The sequence below is a fragment of the Macaca thibetana genome, chromosome 20 (genome assembly GCF_024542745.1).
Source record: "Macaca thibetana thibetana isolate TM-01 chromosome 20, ASM2454274v1, whole genome shotgun sequence".
Taxonomy (NCBI): Eukaryota; Metazoa; Chordata; class Mammalia; order Primates; family Cercopithecidae; genus Macaca; species Macaca thibetana.
Genome location: NC_065597.1, coordinates 62,739,587 through 62,759,042, shown reverse-complemented (window position 1 = coordinate 62,759,042; position 19,456 = coordinate 62,739,587). Strand labels below are relative to the sequence as shown.

Below are 19,456 nucleotides of genomic sequence, written 5' to 3'. Positions count from 1 at the left end.
GTTAGGAGGTAATTAAACAGAGCAAGTGATAATGTCCTTAATTAATCCAATCCACTCTCTTTCAGTTGTGCTTATTTCCTTATGTTGGAGATAGCTCCAACAGGAGGTCTTTAAAAATTAAACCCCTGGTTATTCCTTCTGACTCCAGAATGAGCACGAACACTCAAAGCGGCTATTTCAAGGAGAATCTCATCTCGGGTTACTGCTTTGCACCAACCTGAGATGTGGTGCTGTCTGCTACAGCAGAGAGCTGGGATGAATTCTGAACCGGGGGTGGAATTCGGGATGTTAGCTTGCAGGTGAAGGCTGTTAACCCCTCCTCTTCCCCCATACAAATACCTTGATGAATCAGGCCTCACAGCGGGACTTTGTTCTTTTGTTTAAAATATTATGAACTCATAAGACTTCAAAGACACTCCTCTGATATTTTCCATTGCCATATTCCTTTTCACCCATTATTTAGTTATTTGGCATGTTTGGATAGTGCCTTAAAGGTGGGGATCTCACCTATATGCCTCTTCCCCAATCAATGTCCAGCAGAAGGTTGGACACGAAGATGTCGTAATAGATGGCTGGTTAATGGATCCTCTCCATTCATCAGCGTTGCTATCCACATCATCAAAGCTACCATTTATCGGTTGTCTCATATGTGTAGGTATTGGACTGTATGCTCTGTAGTTAGGAGTCAGCCACACTGCAGCCTATGGGCCAAGTCTGGCCTGCTGCCTGTTTTATTTTTACTGGAATGCAGCCATGCTTATTCATTTATGTATTGTCTGTGGCACCTCTTGTGCTGCAATGACATGGTTGAGTGGTTCGGATGGAGATTACATGGCCTCACAAAGCCTAAAATATTAACTGTCTTCCCCTTTCAGAAAAAGTTTACTGACCTCTGCTTTAGCTATAATGAATACATAATCTTTTAATATTCTTGTGACAACCTTGAAAGGCAGTGCTGCCATTTCACAGATGAGAAGGTCAAAGCTCAAAGATGTTAAACTATTTGCCCAACTGATGAGTGGGAGATACGATGTTTGGACCCCAATCTGCATCTCCAAAGCCAGTATTCTTTACTCCACTCTATGTTCCCCAACAAACTGAGAACAAACTAAATTTATTTTTGCCTTATTTTTGAACCAACTCTTTTGAGCATGTGGGGTTGATTCTACTGGGGCTGCAAACTCAATGCTAGCAAAAAAATTGCCCCTAAAGGCATGCAGGCTGCCTGGGTAGTTGGTAGCTGAAGGGGACTGTTACCCTATGCATAGATACACCAATTCCCTACTGGAGATCAAAGGTTTCTGGAGTAGCTGATTCATCAACACCCTTGAAGTCTGGTGTCAATTTCACAAAGACAAATTTCTTTCTTTCTTTAAGTTAGTTAGTTTCTTTCTTTTCTTTTCTTTTCTTTTTTCTTTTCTTTTCTTTTCTTTTCTTTCTTTCTTTCTTTCTCTCTCTTTCTTTCTTCTTTCTCTCTTTCCTTCCCTCCCTCCTTCCCTCCTTTCTTCCTTCCTTCCTTCCTTCCTTCCTTCCTTCCTTCCTTCCTTCCTTCCTTCCTTCCTTCCTTCCTTCCTACTCTCTTTTCCCTTCCCTTCCCTTCCCTTCCCTTTTCTTTCACTTCCCTTCCCTTCCCTTTTCTTTCTTGAGACAGAATCTCGCTCTTTTGCCCAGGCTGGAGTGCAGTGGCATGATCTTGGCTCACTGCAACCTCCACTTCCTCGGCTCAAGCAGTTCTCCTGCTTTAGTTTCCCAAGTAGCTGGAATCACAGGCGTGTGTCTACTAATTTTTTGTATTTTTAGTAGAGACAGAGTTTCGCCATGTTGGCCACACTGGTCTTGAACTCCTGGCCTTAAGTGATCTGCCTGTCTTGGCTTCCCAAAGTGTTGGGATTACAGGTGTGAGCCACTGTACCTGTCCGAATTAATTTCTTTAGCTTCTCAGCCTCTGATGGCTTCAACATCCCTAATGCTTTAAGCTGAAAAGTAGTCCTCATTCCTAGTCTTTTTGCACACTGTGGATTTTAGAGTCATCTAAATATTTGGTGACTTATCTACACAGGGGAATAGAGAATGAGTAAGAAAGATCAGTTCACAAGCGTACATCCAAGTGGTTGGTTGTGTAATGGGCGGTGGTGAGAGCAGAGAATATTAATGTCTCTGGGAAGAAGACTCAGGTGACCTAGTCTTCAAGTTTTTGGTAGAGTGTTTTTTTGGGTTTTTTTTGACATTTTTGTTTATATTAGGCAAATCCTACAAGGCAAGTTAACCAAACCGAAACTCAGAACACATTTTGTTTCATTTATTGATTTATTTTTCTGACCTATGACTACATTTACATGTAAGATTTTACAAAAGCATTCATTCATATGTTTATGGAGATAACTGTCAGAAAAAGAATGAAGTGACATGAGATCAAGACCATCTTGGAAAATCAAGGACATGTTGTCGTGGTACTTTTTAGTAATATTTTGGGGACATTAAAAAATACAGTTCTCAAGAAGGGCAATTATGACCTTGTGAGCATTCCACGATATTAGGAATTTCAAAATACATTTTTAGGGGAAGAGTAGGGGCCTGTGAATGTGTACATGTGTGCTGGAGTCTCTGAGCTCTGGTAGCCTTTCTTCTTCTTCTTCTGTTTTTTTTTTTTTTTTTTTTTTTTTTTTTTTTTTGAGACAGAGTCTGGCTCTGTCACCCAGGCTGGAGTGCAGTGGCTTGATCTTGGCTCACTGCAACCTCTCTCTCCCAGGTTCAAGTTGATTCTCCTGCTTCACCCTCCCAAGTAGCTGGGATTACAGGCCCCTGCCAGCATGCTCGGCTAATTGCTGTATTTTTAGTAGAGATGGGGTTTAACCATGATGGCCAGGCTGGTCTTAAACTCCTGACCTCAGGTGATCTGCCTACCTTGGCCTCCCAAAGTGCCGGGATTATAGGTGTGAGCCACAGTGCCTGGCCTCTTCTTCTGAAAGTATGAGATTTGGGATTCTGTGCAATGCATTTTCCCCAATTTATCTCATTATCACATTATCTCAGCCTTCCATGTTGGAATCATTACCTCATTTTGCAAACAAGGGAATTGAAACTCAGAATTGTTAAGCAATTTGCTGAAAGTCTCATAGCTACTGGCTAAACTGGGATTCCCATTTAGATCTGTCTTATTGAAAGTCTGTATTCTTTGACAATGATGATATCATCATCATCAACAACAATAATTCGTTGACTGGTATTGAGTGTTAATTATGTGCCAGGCACTGTGCTGAACGCTTGCCATGGATTATCTCATTGAATTTTCATTCATTGTAGGTTATACATTATCCCCATTTTATAGGTAAGAGAAACTGAGGTTTAGAGTAGTTAAGTAGTAGACTCAAGGCCACTCAACTTGAAAGCACCAGGGGCAGAGCTCAAATACTTCCTTGTGTGATACCAGTGCTGCAAGGACATGAACACTGCTAACTGGTGATCTACTCAAGTCTTACTAGTTCATGCATTCAATCCAGAATGTCTTTGCCTTGAGGGCTATCACATTCAATCCCCTTATTCAATGAAAAAATTAACTGAGCTTTAAGGAACACCCCTCCTACCTGTATTCCCTTCTCAAAGGAAATTTTTGGCTACTTAAAAGAGAAAGTTCTGGACTTGGCTTTCTTCCTTATAACAACTGAGACCATTCACTCTTCCCTAAATCCTATATTGTCCTCTGCCAAGGAGCTAGCTCAGAGCCCTGACCCTTGGCTTGACAGGGATGGCTACTTCTGGAGACTTGATTGGGTCAGCTGTTCTCCATCCAAAGTTCCTCACTCTGTTTTGGATACATTCTTTATCAGCACAGCTTCACTGTGGGGAGGGTTTATTGGGCTACTGCTGTCCTGGCTTCCCTTTGTCATTCATCTTTTGCCTCCAAAGGTCTGATCCCACATCTGGCAAGAGGGATCTGGCCTTCAATTTGAATCTAATGTCATACAGGTTGGCCCTGCTTCCTGAAGAAGCTATTGCAATGGCCAGTGAAGACCAGCTTTTTGGTATTGCCTGTTTCCTTTCTGTTCTTTTCTCCTACTCTCAGTCTGTCTATCCCCCAGCTCCTAGCATTTGCCCAGCACCCAAATCCTCCATTTCATGGCTTATGTTTTACAAGCTGTAACTTTGAGCAAGATATGGAAAGAGGCAAAGGTTCCATAGGAATGAAGGCGATTTGCAGCAGGGTGGAGAGAAGAGTCCCAGGCAGGGGGTGTGGAGACTTCTCAGTGCCCTGCCTCCATCTCAGTCATTTCCAGTCCAGGAGAGACACTGCAGCTGGTGATATTTCCAAAACATACATCTGCTCAAAATCCTGTATTGATTCCCAGTCGCCTATCAACTTTGGTGACACAAATTTGAATGTACATCAATACCAGCTGGTGAGTGTGTGAAAATGCAGATTCCTAGGTGAGCACTCTCAGAGATCCTGATTCAGTGGAGGGGGGTGATCTGTGTGTGCCAGAGCCCCTGCGTGATTATGGTATAGATGGTCCCAGAACCGAAGAACATTGGAAAGCCTTGATCTGCAAAGTCCAAACTCCTCGGCCCGTGCATTAGTCTGCTCAAGGTACCATAGCAAACTATCATAGACTGAGTGCCTTAAGTAACAGAAATGTATTTTCTTTTCTTTTCTTTCTTTCTTTTTCTTTCTTTTTGACACAGAGTCTTGCTCTGTCACTCAGGCGCAGTGCAGTGGCACGATCTTGGTTGATTGCAACCTCCGCCTCCCCAGTCCAAGAGATTCTCCTCCCTTAGCCTCCCGAGTAGCTGTGATTACGGGCGCTCACCACCATGCCCAGCTAATATTTGTATTTTTAGTAGAGATGGGGTTTCACCATGTTGGCCAGGTTGATCTCAAACTCCTGGTCTCAAGTGATCTGCCTGCCTCGGCCTCCCAAAGTGCTGAGATAGGCGTGAGCCACCGCACCCGGCCAGAAGTTTATTTTCTCACAGTTCTGGAGGCTAGAAGTCCAAGATCAAGGTTCCGGCAGATCCATTTTCTGGTGGGGCCTGTCTTCCTGGCTTGCTGAAGGTGGCTTCTTGCTATGTCCTCACGTGGCCTTTCCTCGGTGGGAGAGCTCTCTGGTGTCTCTTGTTTTTTCAGAGTTTTAAAAAAATTATTATTGTTGTTAACTATATATAATCACAAAATCTCTGATTTTAGCTATTTTAAGTGTACATTTAATGGCATTAGGTATATTTGCAATGTTGTGCAAGTATCACCGCTCTTCATTTCCTGATCTTTTTTTTTTCAACTTTTATTTTAAGTTTAGGGGTACAAGTGCAGGTTTGCTACGTAGGTAAACTTGTGTCACTGGGGTTTGTTGTATAGATTACTTCATCACCCAGGTATTAAGCCTAGTACCCATTAGTTGTTTTTCTTTTTTCTTTTCTTTCTTTCTTTTCTTTTTTTTTTTTTTTTGAGGCACAGTCTTCCTGTGTCACCCAGGCTAGAGTGCGGTGTCTTGATCTTGGCTCATTGCAACTTCTGCCATCCAGGCTCAAGAATTCTCCTGCTTCAGCCTCATGAGTAGCTGGGATTACAGGCGAGTGCCACCACGCCTGGCTAATTTTGTGTTTTCAGTGGAGACAGGGTTTCACCATGTTGGCCAGGCTTGTCTTGTCTTGACCTCCTGACCTCAGGTGATCTGCCCACCTCAGCCTCCTACAGTGCTGGGGTTACAGGTGTGAGCCACCGTGCCCGGCCCATTAGTTGGTTTTCTTGATTGTCTTGCATCCTCTGATCCTTACCCTCCAAAAGGCTCCAGTGAGTGTTGCTCCCCTCTATGTGTCCATGTGTTCTCATTGTTCAGCTCCCACTTGTAAGTGAGAACATGTGACATTTGGTTTTCTGTTCCTGTGTTGGTTTGCTAAAGATAATGGCCTCCAGCTCCATCCATGGTGTCTCCTCTTACTGGATTGGTACCTCATTTAACCGTAATGACTTCCTTAAAGGTCCCCGCTCCAAATACAGACGCATATATGTGGAGTCAAGGCTTCACATATGAATTTACAATGGACCCAGTGATTCCATCCACAATAATATGGCACTCAAGATGTACTGAGAAGGACCTCATCTCTGCATATCCTTTGCATCTCCACCATCCCTTCTCTTTTGCATAATAGGATCCAAACATTAAATGATACCAGACCTCTGGTATTTTGGAGGGATACGTTCCCAGCTCTTTGTAGTTCTAATTGCCAGGTATTCAGGGTGTGAATTGGATAACCTGATTTCTATCACTTACCCTTCTTCAAAAGCATTATACACAAGGGCAAAAGGCCCTGTTGGATTCTTAGCTATGACCACATAATATTTCCCCAGTCCCGGGATTCTCTGGTGATTGGTGCTGGGGCAAGATGCTCAGGTGTAGAAACTGAAATGGTGACTTCTATCTCTTGAATCTAGAAGGGCTGGGTGAATTAAGGAGATGTTGAACTTGGCTATTCAACTTTGTGGACAGCAATAGCTATATGGTCCTGCCATCTCCTTGAGTGCTAGACCTCTCTCGAAGCGATGGCTCCCAACCAGGGACAATTTTGGCTCCCTCCTACCTCCTTCAGGGTGTTTGGTGGCGTCTGCAGACATGTTTGATTGTTACCACTGGGAGAGGATGGTGGCTCCTGGCATCTAGTGAGTAAAGGTCAGGGATGCTGCTTAAATATCCTACAATACACAGGACCCTACCCTAACCCCAGTACTCATGAACAGGGAGGAATTATTCAAACAATAGTGCTGAGGTTGAGAAGTCCTGCTCTAGAAGTTCTGAGAGTGCGTTTACCACATAGAGATGGAAACCAAAGTGTCCTCCATGCCTGGGGACAGGAAGTGAGTTCGGGAGCAGGGCTTGGCTTCTGATACTTAAGGCTCAGCTAGCACACCCACTAGTAAAACGTGGCTCAATCCATGTGCCTGATTCAGAACAATCAGATGGACAACATTTCTTTCATAAAAGGCAAGAAGGCCGGGAACAGGATGAAGAAGAAATGGTACCTGAGCATTGATACCAATTTTTTTTTTTTTTGAGATGGAGTCTCGCTCCGTTGCCCAGGCTGGAGTGCAGTGGCCAGATCTCAGCTCACTGCAAGCTCCGCCCCCCCGGGTTCACGCCATTCTCCTGCCTCAGCCTCCCGAGTAGCTGGGACTACAGGCGCCCGCCACCTCGCCTGGCTAATTTTTTTTTGTATTTTTAGTAGAGACGGGATTTCACCGTGTTAGCCAGGATGGTCTCAATCTCCTAACCTCGTGATCCGCCCGTCTCGGCCTCCCAAAGTGCTGGGATTACAGGCGTGAGCCACCGCGCCCGGCCAATACCAATATTTTAAGAGGATTCTTCTAAAACTCAGCATAACTTCATTTCCTTTTGGAATTTTCTCTGAATCTCTAGGCGTATTGGACGTCCCCCTTTCCGAGTTTCTAGAATACCCCCTGTGTCATTTCTTATAACACTTATGACACCATTATAATAGTCTATGTATTAGACAGGGATAACTGACCATTCTTTTCTCCATGGGCTGAGGGGGCAGCCTGGAGAGAGAAAGCATGGTAGTGTCCTAGGGCTGCCATAACAAATGACCATACACGGCATGGTTATGAAGCAATAGACATTTATTTTCTTACCATTTTGGAGGCAGTAAGTCTGAAATCAAGGCTTTGGTGGGGCTGCAGTGCCTCTGAGGTCTCGAGAGAGAATTCTTCCTAGTCTCTTCCAGCTTCTGGTGGTTCCTGGCTTTCCTGGGCTTATGGGTGTGTAATTCCAATTCCTGCCTCTGTCTCCACTCGGCCTTGTTCCCTCTATCTGTGTGTCTCAAATCTCCCCCTGCCTTACTTTTTATTTTTTCAAGTCAGAATGTTGCTCTGTTGCCCAGGCTGGAGTGCAGTGACTCAATCACAGCTCACTGCAGACTTGAACTCCTGGGCTCAAGCCATCCACTCGCCTCAGCCTCTTGAGTAACTGGGACTACAGGCATGCACTGCAAGGCCTGGCTAATTTTTACATTTAAAAATTTTTTTTTTTTTTTTTGAGACAGAATTTCGCTCTTGTTGCCCAGGCTGGAGTGCAGTGGCACGGTTTTGGCTCACTGCAACCTCTGCCTCCCGAGTTCAAGTGATTCTCCTGCCTCAGCCTCCCAAGTATTTGGGGTTTTATAGGCATGTGCCACCACACCCGAATAATTTTTGTATTGTTAATACGTATGGGGTTTCACCATGTTGGCCAGGCTTGTCTTGAACTCCTTACCTCAGGTGATCCACCTGTCTCAGCCTCCCAAAGTGCTGGGATTACAGGTGTGAGCCACCATGCCTGGCCTTAGTTTTATTTTTACAGGATATGGGGGTCTCATTCTGTTGCCCAGGTTGGTCTCAAACTTCTGGGCTCAAGTGATCATCCTGCCTCAGTCTCCCGAGTAGCAGGGTCTACATATGCACACCACCACACCCAGCTAATTATTTTGTATTTCAAAGAGACAGGGTCTCACTATGCTGCCCAGGCTAGTATCAAACTCCTGGGCTCAAGCAGTCCTTCTGCCTCAGCCTCCTGAAGTGCTGGGAGCTGCCACACCCAGCACTCTGCCTTACTTGTATAAGGACATCTGTCATTGGATTTAGGGGCCACCCCGTAATCCAGGATGATCTCATCTTGAGATTAACTTGATCACATCTGCAAAGACCCCTTTTTCTTTTTTTAGTTAATTAATTAATGTAATTTTTTATTATACTTTAAGTTCTAGGGTACATGTGCACAACGTGCAGATTTGATACATAGGTATACATGTGCCATGTTGGTGTGCTGCACCCATCGACTCATCGTTTACATTAGGTATTTCTCCTAATGCTATCCCTACCCAAGCCCCCACCCCCCAACAGGCCCTGGTGTGTGATGCTGCCTGCCCTGTGTCCAAGTGATCTCATTGTTCAGTTCCCACTTATGAATGAGAACATGCACTTTTTGGTTTTCTGTCCTTGTGATAGTTTGCTGAGAATGATGATTTCCAGCTTCATCCATGTCCCTGCAAAGGACATGAACTCATCCTTTTTTATGGCTGCATAGTATTCCATGGTATATATGTGCCACGTTTTCTTAATCCAGTCTATCATTGATGAATATTTGGGTTGGTTCCAAGTCTTTGCTATTGTGAATAGTGCCACAATAAACATACATGTGCATGTGTCTTTATAGTAGCATGATTTATAATCTTTTGGGTATATACCCAGTAATGGGATTGCTGGGTCAAATGGTAATTCTAGTTCTAGATCCCTGAGGAATCGCCATACTGTCTTCCACAATGGTTGAAACAGTTTACACTCCCACCAACAGTGAAAAAAGCATTCCTATTTCTCCACATCCTCTCCAGCATCTGTTGTTTCCCAACTTTTTAATGATTGCCATTCTAACTGGTGTGAGATGGTATCTCACTGTGGTTTTGATTTGCATTTCTTTGATGACCAGTGATGATGGGCATTTTTTCATGTGTCTGTTGACTGCATAGATGAAAGAGCCCTCTTTTTAAATGAGGTCACATTCATAGGTTCTGGAGGTTAGGACATGGTCATATCTTTCAGAGGGACGTTATTCAACCCACTCTAGATGGGGGTAAAACACAAAGATGGGAAGGGTTGATAAGACCGCGCTGTAGGATATGATTTACCACCTACAATGCTGGGAACGGAGAGGCTGAGGAACAGAAGAAAGTAAGAGTAATATGACGCCTTTTATGTGCCAGGAGCTGGGTTAAAGCTCTTCATTTCTCCTCTCCATTAATCCTCACTAATACTTAGTGGATTGGTTATCTCCATTTTAAAGGTGTAGAGAGAAATTCAGAGAAGGTGTAAAGGTAGCTCAAGCACGTACAGAACAAATCGAGCCGAGGTCTGCTGGTTTCAGAGCCCATGCTCTTTCTAGGATAAAGGAAGCATTTGCATGGCCTCTTACTGGCAGCCGTAGGGAGGGACCAAGCCCAGAACATCTCATTTGCAACAGAGAAGCTGTCATTGCTCTTCCTGGGCTTCCAACAGCCTGGTGCTCACCTGCCTGCCTTTGGCAGCTGGAGCCCAGGTGCTGGACAGCCCGGTTGGCCCAGAGCCTCTTGAGGCGGGGATGCGGAGACAGATTTTGGCTGGTTCAGATGCAACACCCTTTCTGGCACCTGTGGCCATTTGGCACTGTGGAGGAGCCAGTCCCATACATATGTATGAAAGGATTTGGATTCCTTTCTCCCACCAGTGCTGGGGTTCATGCAAGCTGAGCAGGATTTTCTGCGAGGCAGTGTACTGTGATAGAAAGAGAAAGTTGAAAGGAGACAGACCTGGGTTCAAATCTTTTTTTTGCCACTTATGGGCTGTATGACAAGTGAGCTATTTCACTTCTCTGAGCCTCAGCTTCTTCTGCTATAAAGTAGGGGGTGACAATACCCATTTCCACAGAGTTTCCACATAAGGCACCTTGAACAATGCCTGCTACACAGTAGACCCTCAAAGTTCCTGTGTTGGCTGAATCTGCAGGTCCCTGTGATACTTCCCTATGCCTGGTTAGCATCTGTCTCTGCTTGCATGAATGTAGCAGCTGTGCGGCCAGGATGTCAATTACCGATAACATCTGTCAAATGCAAGTGTGAACATGGCTGCTAGTAAAAGGGGCAGATATTGGGGAAGGATGTCTTATCTCATGTATGGTCATTGTTACCTGGACATTGATACCAACATGTTAAGAGGATTCTTATAAAACAGCATAACATCATTTCCTCTTGGAATTTTTTCTGAATCTCTAGGTATATTGGATTTCCCCTTTTCTGAGTTTCCAGAATACCCTGTGTTTCATTTATTATAACACTTATGACATTATTATAATTGTCTATTTATTAGACAGGGATATGTTGGTAGGCAAGGGCTAATTATTACTTTCCTCTATCTTTCTAGACTGGTAATTTTCAACATTTGATTCCTAGACCAGCAACGGTATTACCTGGAAACTTGTTAGACCTGCAAATTCTCAGGACACACTGCAGACCTGCTGAATTAGAGATGCTGGGTGTGAGGCCTGGCAATCTGTGTTAACAAAGCTTTCATGTGATTCTGATGCATGCTTAGGTTGAAACGCCACTTCGCTAGATGACTAGTCCTTAACTTTGGAGGAGCTCCTGGATCCTGGAACCCCTGAGGAGCTTTAGAAAATAGCATGCCTCTGTCCCACCTATAGAGGTGCTGACCTAATTGTTGAGGGGTGTGAACTCGGCATTGAAATTCTTTAAAATCTCCAGAGGATCCTAATATTGAGCCAGGGATGAGAATCACCAACACACAGCCCCACTTCTAATAGTCATTTAATAGTAGGACATAGTAGTTGAGTGCCTCCTTAGCAATCTCATAGACATAGGTCTCGCGCTGATCTCCTTCTTCCTAACTGCGGGTCAGTTCTTTTTTTATTTTTTTAATGTAAGAACACTTAACATGAGATCAACCCTCTTAAAAACACTTTTTTTTTTTTTTGAGATGGAGTTTCCCTCTTGTTGCCCAGGCTGGAGTGCAATGGCCCGATCCTGGCTCACCACAACCTCTGCCTCCCGGTTTCAAGCGATTCTCCTGCCTCAGCCTCCTGAGTAGCTGGGATTACAGGCATGTACTACCATGCCTAGCTAATTTTGTATTTTTAGTAGAAATGGGGTTTCTCCATGTTAGTCAAGCTGGTCTCGATCTCCCGACCTCAGATGATCTACCGGCCTTGGCCTCCCAAAGTGCTAGGATTACAGGCTTGAGCCACTGTGCCTGGCCTTAACAATATTTTAGGTGTATAATACAGTATAGTTAACTATAGGGACAATGCTGTATGGCAGATTTGTAGAACGCATCCATCTTGTACAATGGAGACATTTTTGTCCATTGATTAGCAACTCCCAATTTTCCCCTCCCCATTACCCGGCAACTACCCTACTACTTTCTGTTTCTATGAGTTTGACAACGTTAGAGTCCTCATTTAGGTGGAATCATGCAGCATTTGTCCCTTTGTGACTGATTTATGCATTTAGCATAATGTCCTCAAGTCTCATCTATGTGTCATACATAACAGGATTCCCCTCTTTTTCAAGGCTGAATAATATTCCATTGTATGACTACACCTACTACAGTTTCTTTCTCTATTCATCTCTTGATGGACGTCTCCGTCGTTTCTGTCTCTTAGCTGTTGTGAATAATGCTGCAATGGACATGGGAGTGCAGATATCTCTTTGAGATCCAGAATTCAACTCTTTATATATCCAGAAATGGGATTGCTGCGTCGTATGGTAGTTCTATGCTTAATCTTTTGAGAAACCTCTATATTGTGTTTCACAGCAGCTGCACCATTTTACATTCACTGTGGGTCAATTCAGACCTCCTTAAGTCCTACTTTTCGTACCTGTAAATGTGAGTAGTGATGGGAATCTTCTCATAAGACTACCTATGTAGTGCAGATAAAGCACCTGACATGATGGAAGACTACCAGTTAGCTATGATACTTAGTATTCTCTCCATTTTATAGGAGAAGGATGTGAAGCTCAGAGACTTTGGCTGCAGGAAGGGGAAACCAGTGCCCCTACCCTCCTTGATCAGAGTCAACATTTAGGTTTTAAGGTTGAAAGTCATTGTCTGTGTCTTCAAGGTACCGTGACTACCTGGAGTTTCATGGCCTGAAAGAGACCTGGAGCTTGTTTGTACCTCCCTCCCCCACTGCTGTATCTGGGTCTTTTGGGGTATAGCCCATTTACTGAACAACGAAAACTTTGGTGATCCCCAAGATTTCTGTTCTCAACATTGAATTGTCTGTTGGTTGACAAATGTTGGGTGAAGAGTCCTCAGCTTTCTTTGGAAATTCTGGCCAACGTTTTTGGATGTTCTTATCTGGAGAATGGACTCCATCAATATTCTTTCAGTTATAGGCAGCAGTATAAACCATCTCAAACTTCCTTAAGCAATTAATACTATTTATTGGGTCATGTAGCAAAATTTCCAGGAATCTAGCTAGTCACAGGTGCCCCAAAGAGGCTGCTTTTTGTTTCTTATAAACTGAAGCTTTTTGTTTCTTATAAAATCCAATATACACTTAGCATGCAACCCGGCAATTTTACTCCTGTGTATCTATCCAAGAGAATTGAAAATTATGTCCACACAAAGGATCTGCACTAATATTCATAGAAGCTCTATTCAGGATAGCTAAAAGCTGGAAACAACCCAAATGTCTATCAATGGGAGAATGAATAAACAAACTGTGGTACATCCACACAATGGAATAATTCTTGGCAATAAAAAATAATGAATATTGATTCACACAAAACATAGCTGAATCTCAAAAGCAGGCACTGAAGAGTGTGTAGTGTTGGGAGGCTGAGGCAGGTGGATCACCTCAGGTCAGGAGTTCGAGACCAGCCTGGCTGACATGGTGAAACCCCATCTCTACTAAAAATACAAAAATTAGCTGGGTATGGTGGTGCACTCCTGTAATCCTAGCTGCTTGGGAGGCTTAGACAGGAGAGTCACTTGAACCCAGGAGGTGGAGGTTGCAGTGAGCTGAGTTCGTGCCACTGCACTCCAGCCTCGGCAACAAGAGTGAAGCTCAGTCTTAAAAAAAAAAAAAAAAGTATACTGAAAGAAGCCAAGCTCTAAAAAGTGTATATTGTATGATTCTGTTTATATGAGATTCTGAAAAGGTAGATGGTGGCTGCTTGGGGCTGGGGTGGGGGTAATTGGCTGCAAACAGGTGTGAAAGAACTTTCTCAGGTGATGAAAATATTCTATTTCTTGATTGTCATGGTGGTCTTGACTGTATGTATGTGTCAAAATTGATCAAACGGTGTACTTAACTGTGGGCACATTTTAGAGAATATAAGTTACACTTCAAGAAAGGTTTTTAAAAAGAAATCTGCCTCTATCATTGGGTTCTATTTATCTCTTTTTGGCTTCATTCTTAGGCAGGTTCTCCCAAGGAAATGGTAAAGAGAGCTGCATGAGTCTGTTTTCATGCTGCTGATAAAGACATACCCGAGACTGGGTAATTTATAAAGAGAAAGAGGTTGAATGGACTCACAGTTCCACCTGGCTGGGGAGGCCTCACAATCATGGTGGAAGGTGAAAGGCATGTCTTACATGGTGGCAGGCAAGAGAGAAGGAGAGCCAAGTGAAAGGGGAAACCCATATAAAACCATCAGATCTCGTGAGACTTATTTCCTACCACGAGAACACTATGGGGGAAACCGCCCCTATGATTCAATTATCTCCCACCAGGTCCCTCCCACAGCACGTGGGAATTATGGGAGCTGCAGTTCAAGATGAGATTTGGGAAGGGACACAGCCAAACCATATCAAAAGCCTTCAGCAGTTTTGCCCCTCAGCTCAGCAATCCCCATGGAAAAGAGCTTCTGCCTATTGACAAATTATGGCATACAGCGTCGTTGGAACAGCTGGGGTCATATGACCATCCTTGAATCAATCAGTGTGTCTGCAGATGGTGGTGAACTTCTCTGATGGGTCAGGATTGGATGATGTTCTGGAGCCAGCTGGGGGTGTCAACACTTCAAAAGTACATGGAGTGTGAGTGGGGGAGGAGTCCTTCCCCAAAGGGCAGTAAAGGTGCTGTTACTAGAAGACTGAGGAATGGATGCAAATGCAATAGAGGTCTTCTACATAGACCTTCCCTAGATATAACCTTCCAGGCTAGGTGCCTATCTCTCTCCTTTAAATTTTTTTTTTTATTTTTAATTTTTGTGGGCACCTAGTAGGTATGTCAAGCTACCATATGCTTCAGCAATCCCATTGCTGGGTATAGACCCCCAGAGAAAGGAAATCAGTATATCAAAGAGAGATCTGCACTCCTGTGCTTGTTGCAGCACTGTTCACAATAGCCAGATTTGGAAGCTAAGTGTGCATCAGCTGATGAATGGATAAAGAAAATGTGGTACATATACACGATGGAGTACTATTCAGCCATAAAAAGAATGAGATCTTGGCCAAACATGGTGGCTTATGCCTATAATCCCAGCATTTTGGGAGGCCAAGGCAGGTGGATCACTTGAACTCAGGAATTTGAGACTGGCCTGGGCAACACAGCAAAACCTCGTCTCTACAAAAAGATACAAAAAAATTAGCTGGACGTGGTGGCACACGCTTGTGGTCCCAGCTACTCAGGAGGCTAAGGTGGGAGGATCACTTGGGCCAGGAGGTCAAAGCTGCAGTGAGCCAAGATTGTGCCACTGCACTTCAGCCTGGGCGACAGAGTGAGACCCTGTCTAAACAAACAAACAAACGAACAAACAAACAAACACAGAATGAGATTCTGTCATTTGCAACAACATGGATGGAACTAGAGATCACTATGTTAAGTGAAATAAGCCAGGCACAGAAAGGCAGACAGGGAATGTTCTCACTTAATTGTGATATCTAAAAATCAAAAGAATTGAACCCATCTCTCTTGTCGACCTCTCACCTTCCCGAATTAGATAGATCCACATCCATCTCGTCACTTTTGTGATTTATGACAGCATAAAGTAGTAGAAAGACAAAGGCTGGGAGCCAGAGGCCTAGAGGTTCAAATCTCAGCTCTTCTTCTTCCTTACCTCCTGACCCTAGGCAATTTATTCAAGCTCTCTAAGAATCAGTTTCCACGTCTATGAACTGAGGATAATTACAGCACCTACCTCATGATACTGCTGTGAGGACTGTAATGAGATCATTCATATCCAGTGTTTAGCATAATGCCTGGTACACAGTAGGCACTTGATCAATGTCATTTATAATTACTGTTTTTAGATTTTTGAATGAGTTTTAAAAGCAGAGTATTTATCTATAGCCAGGTGTAGCAGGTGTATTGGCGCCCTGTCCACATCTTGGTACCTCCATTCTCATAGGCACTGATGGAATCCTATTGCAAGAACCCCCCACTCAGACTGTCTGCGGGCTTTCTCTGACATGCTGCTTTCCTGCAGGTGAGATGAAGTGCTTCTAGAAGTGCTGGAGAGTTGATGCTCCTGGGAGCAGCCCTCAGCCAATGGTAGTCACCCAGCTTTCTCATTCCTTGGGTGAGTCCATGCTAAGGCACATCCAACAGCATTCCCAGTGGTCTCTCATAGGATTGAGCCCAGTTGCCCACTGCAGTAACATGCCCATTAATGCTATATTGGCTTGCTTCCCTTCCCTAACTTCCCCATTCCCCTTTCTGAGATCACCTTCCTAAGAACCTGTCTGTACTCAAAATTGATTTCAGAACCTGCTTCTTAGGGAACTCAACCTGAGATCCGGACCACATGAGTGAGTTGAAACATCATGTTTTTCTGCTCTTGGCTAGAATTACAGCGACATTGTATAGTGTCCCTGTGTAGTACAGTTATCTCTTGTAGACCACAGGCACTAACGGGCAGCTCTTTAAGGCTTTGATGAATAAAATATGGTAGGAAAGAATTAATTATTCTTTAATAAATGCAGCTTTCTGGGCAGGCAAATTCTATAAAAACATTTATAGGAGAGGAATGCAATGGGGAAAATGAATCCCAAAGACCCCTTCATGGCCAAAATGAGTGCGTCACTGACAGGGGAGTTCTAAGTATCGGTTGAATGATTGATTATCCTGGCTTCTAGCACAGGGCTATTACTCAGTGTCAGACTAATGAGCTGTGGATTTATGTGTAGCCAAGTGACTGCAGAACTGCAAAGCTTGGAAGGCTGAGCCCATACCTTCCAGCCATTTCTATATCTCTGTTGTGTTGATGGTGAGGGGGGCTATTGTAAGTAAACAATGGCCAAACCAGGTCCCGCAGGGCACTGTGATTACCATGGATCTTACTCTGGGTATATTGGGAAATAACTTTACTGGGGATGCACAGTTCCAGATTTTAATCCCTCTTCTGCCTCTGCCTTCCTGTGTGACCTTGATGAATCCCTTGTTTTCTCTGGCCCTTGGTTTCCTCCTCTGTCAAATGGAATAGGTTGGATGAAGAAACCCCAGTTATTCATGCTTTGGGAGCTGAATGAGCTCTGTTGCCTTGATAATAGTGTATTCAGCCATTGCACCCTCTCCATGGGGTGGGTAAGTAGCAAATGTTTCATTTTACAGATGCGATGCATGAGGTAGAGTGGTCAATATGATACAGGCACCAACCACTAACTGTGCCAAGGCTTATATTTCAGTGCAAGATCTTGTGTAATTCCTGAGACTTAACAAGTAGACAGCCAAGGGTAAGGCAATTTATACACATATCATAGGAAACACTGGAGTGCAGATGGAGCATGCCAGTATGAAAAGCATGTGAGCAGTAGAGTCTGACAGATGTGGGTTTGAATTTTAGGTCTGCCACTCACTGGCTCTTTGAGCCTCAATGTCTTCCCTTTATAGCCTAAAAAAATAACATCTATATCATGAGGTTAAGGCTAGGCTTATATGAGACAATTCTGTTACAGCACTTGTTCTGAAAACATGAATTTGCACAAGTGAGACTGATATATCAGGAAACATTTTGAGCATAATGTGAATTTTGCATGTGTTCATGTGAAATTTCCTCAGTGAGACACAATAGGCGAATGCAGAAAACTGCACTCAAAGAAACTGAGCCACAGAGGAATACACAAAATACACACACCTCAAACATCTGCCAGCTACCTGAGTTGTGAGCCATGTCCACCCACATCTGGTGTTGCAACTGTCTTTCCAACTTCCCACATTTTTAAAAATTTTACTTTAAATTCTGGGATACATGTGCAAAATGTGCAGGTTTGTTACACAGGTATACATGTGCCATGGTGGTTTGCTGTACCTATCAACCTGTCATGTAGGTTTTAAGCCCCGCATGCATCAGGTACTTGTCCTAATGCTCTCCCTCCTCTTGCCCCCACCCCCAAGAGAGGCCCTGGTGTGTGATGTTTCCCTCCCTGTGTCCATGTGTTCTCATGGTTCAACTCCCACTTATGAGTGAGAACATGAGGTGTTTGGTTTTCTGTTCCTGTGTCAGTTTGCTGAGAATGATGATTTCCAGCTTCATCCATGTCCCTGAAAAGAACACGAACTCTTTTTTATGGCTGCATAGTATTCCATGGTGTATATGTGCCACATTTTCTTTATCCAGGAAGCGACCCCAATGTCCAACTTTCAACATTTTTATGTGAAGGCTCCTGTCTTTAAAAAATGTGTCACTGATGAAGTTTTTGAATGGTGTGCCCCTAACCTCATTTCCCCATAAACTCCGTAGGTTTTATTGCATGGTTTTATAGAGTGCAGTAATTTTTAGAAACATTTATGTTGCACTATAGCAGCAGAACTGACTATGTAATGAAGTAAAGTGCCTTTGTACAGTGCCTGGTACAGAGTAAATATTAGACTGCTCTCATCCACTTCTTTCTATTACACTTTCTATTATACCTTACGTAATAGAAAGCAGAAAGGTCCTGAATTATGACTCTTGATTGTTGTAAGAGAAGCTACTCAACCTCCATATTTGGAAGTCGATAGGGATCTCTCGCAGACAGGAGTGCAATTGAATTCAGGGAAGTCCTAGTTTTGACCTTTGTGAGAAACAGGAAACCCAGTTCATAATAGCTAAGACAAAAAGCTTGTAACTGCAAAGTTCCCTAGAGATATTGCTTCAGTCAGAGCTGGATCAAGGAACTCAAACCATGAGACATTATCAGGACTTAGTTTCCTTTTCTCAGACCTGCCTTCTGCTGTGTTGGCCTCATTTTCACGCAGGCTTTCTTCACATGGTGACAAGATGGTGGCCAGAAGCTCCTGGTTTGCAACCATACAGCTTCAAGTCTAGTAGAAAACATAGGGTGATTTTTTCTTCTAGTCACATCTGCCTAAATCCTGGGATTAGCTGGCTCTAACTGGATAATGTTCTCATTTCTGAAATCATCATGCAGTGTCCATATTTGGCTAGGCTTAGGTGACATACCCTCCCCTACAATTAGGGTGAAACTGGACTGATGACCTGGACTGACGGGAGCGGGGAAGGTGGTTCTCCAAAGGAAGCTCAAAGTATTGATACCTGAACAGAAAAGAATGAGCACTGGACAGTCAAAACCAACACATTTCCACTGTAAGAACCCAAACCAGGAATTTGGAAGCCATTTAGATTCTATTTCCTACTCTGTGCTTCATGTCTTTCTTTTTCAGAAGCCTTTCTTTTTCCACTTCTCTAATCCACATGATCTTCATAATCATAGTAGTAACTGCCAAGCCCAAACTTCCCAGAAAGATCCAATAATTACAATTTTACATTCAAAAGAAAGGGTTCTGACCCAGCTTGGATTAGGAGTCTACTTGCATTCAAATCAACAAACTCAGGCATGGGAGATGGTGGTGTCCTGTTGTATAAATAAACTGCCAGGAGCTCACTGTTATGTCCTTGGGTTGGGAGACCAATAGGAGTGGTTGTTGTGAGCTGACCACACTACCCAGTAGGTGTCCATAATAAGGAAGTTCTTCCC

General features: G+C 43.7%; 1 protein-coding gene and 1 long non-coding RNA gene across 4 annotated transcripts in view; both read left to right on the top strand.

Annotated features, from left to right (window-relative positions):
• Positions 1-19,456, top strand: part of SHISA9 (shisa family member 9) — a 339,509-nt gene that overhangs the window by 114,448 nt on the left and 205,605 nt on the right. The window lies entirely within an intron of this gene.
• Positions 1-19,456, top strand: part of LOC126944551 (uncharacterized) — a 57,864-nt gene that overhangs the window by 1,395 nt on the left and 37,013 nt on the right. Inside the window, exon 3 of one of the 2 annotated variants that reach the window (XR_007722099.1) lies at positions 10,934-11,212. The exons of the other annotated variant lie outside the window; for it this stretch is intronic. This is a non-coding gene — a long non-coding RNA (uncharacterized LOC126944551). Of the gene's footprint in view, positions 1-10,933; positions 11,213-19,456 lie in introns of those variants that run through there. 2 annotated transcript variants of the gene reach the window in all.